The following is a 6,538-nucleotide window of genomic DNA, read 5'->3' on the forward strand; positions in this document are numbered from 1 at the left end:
AAGCAGTGTACTCTGTATTCCAAAGAGACTGCACTATATCAAGAGACACATCTGCCAAAATCACCTAACACCATTGAAGCTCTGGCATGGATTTTATTTGTTTATTGTATTTTATTCAAGGAAAGGATAGACAAAGGTTACTGTAGTAACACTTCTGCTGGCAGTTAAATTTAACATGCAACCACATATGGCCAGGCTTCACAATACACCAACTTGCTAGTCAAACTAATAGCATTTCTATTTTAAGTTAAATGGAAGGGGATTAGGGTAAGAAAACTCCTTCTATTGACCAGTGACATTGTTTATTACATAAAAGGTAATTGCTTAGAGAAGATTCCATCTCGTTTTGCTGCAGAAAATGTCTTGGTTTGCTGTTAACCCTTCTTCCATTACAGTGTAGCCACATATGTACCACTGCTCACAGAAGCATAGAGAGCCTTCTGCATGATTGAGGGCAAGAACTTTGTAATGCACTACCTTTATCTGTCATATTTTGGTCTACAGCAGTAAATTTTGTACGCTTCTACTGACTACTCCCTGGAAATATGGTAAAGATGTGGCCTTTTATACAAAGATAAGGTACACAGAAACGATATCCAGAGAAAATATTGTAATAGAAAAGAACAGGCTCAAACAACAATGAACAGTTCACAGTCAAATCCAAAAGCATTAGAAGATTTCAGGCTGTGTTGGTAGAGTACAAATCCATCTTGGATCAAATTATTCACCCATTTACTGTGGTCCCTCGCTTGGCCTGGCAATTAGTTCAACCGTGGAATGCTACTTATGAGTACATTCACAATCCTTACATATTCTCCACAGCACAAATGGACTTTAGAAAGGAAGAGCTGGATACAGGCTACCCTATCTAAATAAAATAGCAATTACTTTCATGTAGGTCTTAAAGTTGTGTCTGAAAATGAAACACAAGTAAAAAAGTCTCATCTCCTACTTAGTATTCTGAGTAATATGAGGCAAGTCGCTTAACCTCTTTGTGCCTCTGTTTCATCATCTTTAAAAGAAGGATGATACTACTGCCTTTGTGGGACTCTCTGCATATTTTTTGGATTTGATAGGGTCATGAATTTTACTGGTAATTCTATGCAGTCTTGTAAGACAATGTTCTCTCGTTAGGCCATCTTAACATGGAAAAAATGATCTGCCGAGCAAAAAGTTATGTTAGCAAAACTCACTTAAGCAAAACAATATCCACAAATAGGAAAAAACAAATCTGATCTTTAACACATTCTTGAGGAACTCACCTGAGCAGACTGAAGGTAGAAATTAATGTCACTGGGTAGGCCTGGTCTGCAGAACGAGATTTTTCCATTCTGTTTAAGAAACAAAGAGAAAGAAAATGCTATTTTTAGAATTATGATTTGAAATGCCTAAGTTAGAAAAATTATAAAAAAGCAAAAGTATATTTTACCCTCTTTTTCCTACCAGTTCTGATTCATCATTGCATGACAATTGTTACAACTTCTAGTAAAATATTGCAATTAGTTTAATCCTGTAGGGATGTAAGCTACTTTGTACATGCGTAAATAAAACTGCTTTATGTAAGCAGTAAGTCTCAGTCTCTTCCCCAAAACTGTTTAAAGTAATTTTGGTTATAATTAGCAACCCCTCAGAATGTAATTATTCTATGACTGGAAATTTTGCAGTAAAGACTCCCTTCCTGTCAGATGGGTTATAAACAGAAAGGTCATTCTGGCTAATAATTTCTGTGATTTTATCTCCCCCCTCCCCCCAAAGTTAAAAGCTTGAGTTAACACTTGATGTCTTAAGGGAAAGGAACATGTTTTCTTCTAGTGTTTTAGAAGTGTACTATAACCTTGACCTACACAAATAACTTCTGGAGGCAAAAGTGCAGTTTGTTTTATCAGAGTAAGTCCTTGGCTTTACTCCCAAATTCCTGCTTGAGTCTGTAGGATTTGCTCATATAAAGCACAGGGCTGCTTTTTCTTTTGCATTTGCCTGCTTCCACTCAGTGTAAGCAGGTCCTTAGTTACCTTTCAGCTGACTGGTGTCAATGATAATAACAATACATTTTTATTTTTAGAACACTCAAATCTAAAGGCAAGTTAGCTCTGCACACATCTGCATGCACACACAAATGTAAGTAATATCTGAACATTTCCAAAGGACAACAAGTCCTTTTGGAATAGTAATGAATAGAGAAATCATCTTGTGCCCTGCATGAGATAGGTGCATTTCAAGATTTTCCTGTATAGCTTCCATGAAAATTGGCCCCTAAGCAAGGGTGTGAGTCATTGATGAATACAGCTCTAAGGCTTCACGCTGTGCAGCAAGAGCTGTAAAAGGCATTAGAGGAACACAGGGGAGGAGGAGGAGAGAGAGAGGGGGTTAGGAGGTTATTAAATAAAACCTAGTAATGGTTTTACATGAACATTTTCTGAACAGTGTTTTGAAAACGTACATCCTAACCCACTGGGCACCATTCAGACTGCTGGCTGCAGTGCCCTCTGTTGGCTGATGCTCAAAGGGGCTGTACAGACCCTTCGCCACTGACATAAAATAAGCTTTTTGTCTCTACTTGAAGGGATTTGTTGTTACAGCTACCCTAGCAGTCTCTTAGTGAAAACTTAGGTTGTACCAGTAAAATAAATTACCCAATGGTGGTATGGCTTATAGTGATTTTTCAAATGAATATTGCAGCAAAAGGATGCACCCATGTCCACCACACAAAAGCCCATGCCCACAGAACTGTACCAGCAAAACTCACTGGCTTTACCAGCACAACTATGCAAAAAGTATACAATGGGCCAAAGAGAACCTATTGGTGACAAATTTAAACTTCCTCAAACTTCAGAGGTATTTGATTTTGGCTCATATTTGTGGTTTGGTTTGGGGTTTTTTTTTTTCCTAACACCAATGTATTAAAATTGGTGCCAATTTGTATCATTCATTGGTTAGCAATAGACTATATGTAACTGATAACACATCAGACCTGGATTATGAGCAATTTTCCTTTTTATGCAACCATGTTTCTCCTATCTAAGTCAGGAGATCCAGGTTTCAATAAAGACATCAGATTTTTAGTCAATACGTACAGATTCTCCATCCTTCAGACTTTCTGCATGTTCCAATCTCATACTCACTTGTGCAGTCCCCTCAACCTCTCTTCCCATTTTTGCTTCTTCCATTGTATTAGCAGTCTTAGTGCACCCATCTGAAAGAAAAGACACAATGTGTCCCATTACATCCCATTATCAAACACCCTGTGACTTACAGAGGAAAAGGTTCGCATGGGAAATTTATTACAAGCAGTGATTAAATGACATGAACTGGCTACACTGGGCTAGTTATAAATAATCCAATAACCCTTTAAATGAGTCTTTTTTCAGTAGATGGCTTAGATGTACAGTCAGGAAAAAAATGTTTTCCTGTATTTTAGATAACAAAAGTATCACTTGTTAAAAAGCAAATAATAACTGAAATCTTTATTTTCACAGAGATAACCATTTAAGGAGCTTGGGCAGAAACGAACAAACAAAAAATTAATTTTTTTTTTTTTAACAGGCACAAGAGAAGCTATAAGTCTTTTAAAGGCCAGAAACAGTGGGTTTACATTTATGTAATTTGAACAAATGGGCACAGTGGTCTACATAATTGAAAATTCAATCCAAAAGGAATGTTAACAGAGGAAAATAGTTTGTCATGTTACAATTACTTTTGTTTCTCTAACAGCTTTAAAAATAACACACGTAATTTAGAAAAAAAACCTTCTGTGTGTATATATATATTTAAGAATAGGAATTATATTTTCCCTTTTAACTGAGGAGTCGATAACTGCTGCTGTTAAAAAAAAAAAACCAAACCAAAACAACAACAAAAAAAGCCCCTGAAATACACAGACATGCAGCACCATCTGCTGGATTAGCATGTCTGTCAAACATTTATGCATTTACAGAATATATTACCACAGGCAGAAGAAGGGAAAAGCCATACAAACAAAAGCATATCATGGAGATTTGTTTAGTCAGGATCAGGCAAGAGAAATCAAGGCGTGTGGAATTTCCGTGAAAATTATGGAATAATACTCTTCACTCATGTAACACTTTATACTTTTCAGGCACTATGTATAAATACTGTATTCACAAAAACATATGAACAAGAACACTTACAATTACAAAAATCCAAAAGTTCAGTATGTGTTTTAAATAACTGCAACAAGATTGATTTAATTTGGTTTCTTGCAGGTATGCATTATGGTACATGATTATAAATTACCATTTTTTCACAGGATGCCTGTCTTGCATAGGATTGAACAGGACTGACTGTTCATCTAATAACAAACACCTATCCAATAATTTGCTTTCTTCCTCTTGGGCACTATGTGGTCTCATGTGTTATTTAACACACAAGCCCTGCTTGCATAACACAAGATTATCAGGTGCTCATCACTGCAATGCCACATTGCATTACAGATGTTAATTTAAAATCCCTGCAAAGTGAGTTGCATGTATTTTTCACATACAGCGAGTAAAAGGAGGTTCTCATTTTGGGTAGGAAAGGAAGGGGCCCCTAATATGTACACAGTCACGTGCCATTGTAGTCTCTGCTGTCGTTCTAGTAGTTTGTAGTGTCCTTGGAATTCAACCTTTCCATTCAGTCAGGTCACCTAGCTGCACTCTGCAATACCTAGCTCTTGGCACGCTACCCTCCAGCAGGTCAAAAAGCACAGTACTTAGCAGGCAGCCCTTTCACCTGACACCTTCCAAACAGCTGGAGCTTCCACCTTGTTATCACACTATTGCATCACCTCTGCACTGATCCCTTTTGTGCTTACCCCCATTTCTGATACATTTCTGAGAGCTGTTGGTCCTAAGAATTCATTTTGAAAAGACAGCTGTCTATATATGTCAATCTTCTAGAAGTCTCCTTCACATGTACTAGAATCAAGAATACATAAGTCTTAAGTAGCCTGATTTTTCTGCCTATAGGAATTTCCCATCTTCTTAATGGCCATACATATCAGCTATCTTTTATCCTCCTGCAGATGACCATCTTTGTCTTGTCCACACTAGTAATGTAGGTCAAATCATTCCACATTCCTCTGGAAGACACTAACCATACTCTGCACACCGTTCTCAGCATCAGACAGACATCATTACTGAGCTGCACACTGTAACAGGGTACGGCAAGGAGGTCAAAAGAGAAGAATTCGGCCATCACAACTTCATACATCCCAGAGGGCAAACAGGAAGGTGACAGGAGACTGCTTGCTGCCAATTACTGTCTCAAGCTACTACATTTTCCTGCTGTTTACCAGGACTGCCAAGGTTGCTTCTTCAAAAATATTACTCAGCATATCTTAGAACCATCCATAGCCCACCGTGCCTTGTAAGACAACAGAGACAAAAAATATCCTCATGACCTCTGTTTCACAGGTAGATTGAGGCACTGAATCCTGCACCATTCCTCTATTTTTAAAAAGCTAGGTTGCCTCCTCACATTGTTCTTCTTTTATCTTTCAATACTTTTAAGAATAACTGGAGGCTTTTCTCAGGGTGATAATCCGTGAAGTGACCAACAATTGAAGACTAGCAACATCTGCACAATACTTCAGGTTGCCACTTTGGTGCAACTTCATCAGGCCTGACTTTCAGCTCCTCAGCAATCTTTTCTTGTCTGAAAATATGATTCCATGACATATGCAGATATCTAGCAAAATCAATGTCTCCTGCTATGGTCAGTGTTGCTACTACACCATCGGCCCATGTTTTATAATAAAACTCACTGCAAACTTAGCGCTTCTCCAAATCACCTCCCAACCTTTTGTCAGTGCTCCTTGCTGTTTTGCTCAGGCACTTTTAAATCATGCTTTGATTAATTCCTTTTATGTCTTTTCACCTGTCAACCCTTTGAATGCGATATTCGTCCAACCTTTTTAGGATGCTTTTTCCTGAGAGTGTGAAGCTATGTCCTTCTCCATGCTGGAGCCTTAGCAGATACTTCTTTCTTAACTCCTCCTTTCTCCTTTTTGAGCATAGACTTCGTGCTGATGCAGAAGCTTGGCCGCTCAGATGTTTCAGCCAGACAATACAGCAAATAGTCGCTAACAGAGACTTTCTGCAGCAAGACTATGCTTCCTGCTAAGACTGGCATGCCTTTTTCCATCTATGAATGCTAGAACTCAATAGCACGGGATGATTTGCAGCCCAGAAGTACAGATGGGTTCAAAAAGGTAACAGCCAAGTTTATGAAGGATATGGCATTACTGTTTGTGGTCACCTGAATGCAATCTCTGGCTCAGGAAGCCCACCTGTCAGTCGTTGGGAGGTAACACCAGAGGCCTCTTCAGAAACAGGACATGTACCATGCACCCTCCTAGAAATCTGCCGTTAGGTGTTATCAGCAACAGGTGAGCTACCCTGCCTGGTCTGACTCCAGATTTGGCACAGCTGTGACGCAGGCTGGTGCTCTGTCAGGGAGGCCGTTGAGTGTGAGGGGGGAGCCTCTGAGGCGATGCCGGTGGCGCGTCACCCGAAGGCACCGGGCCTTCTGCTTCGGC

General features: G+C 39.1%; 1 long non-coding RNA gene across 1 annotated transcript; it reads right to left on the reverse strand.

Annotated features, from left to right (window-relative positions):
• Positions 1–1,268: 1,268 nt before the first annotated feature.
• On the reverse strand, positions 1,269–6,448 carry LOC128148765 (uncharacterized). The gene is made up of 3 exons (XR_008237403.1): positions 6,290–6,448; positions 3,123–3,193; positions 1,269–1,331 (listed from the first exon to the last, which is right to left on the reverse strand). It is a non-coding gene; the product is annotated as an uncharacterized LOC128148765 (long non-coding RNA).
• Positions 6,449–6,538: the final 90 nt, after the last annotated feature.

Source organism: Harpia harpyja, chromosome 12 (assembly GCF_026419915.1).
Source record: "Harpia harpyja isolate bHarHar1 chromosome 12, bHarHar1 primary haplotype, whole genome shotgun sequence".
In the NCBI taxonomy this organism is placed as follows: Eukaryota; Metazoa; Chordata; class Aves; order Accipitriformes; family Accipitridae; genus Harpia; species Harpia harpyja.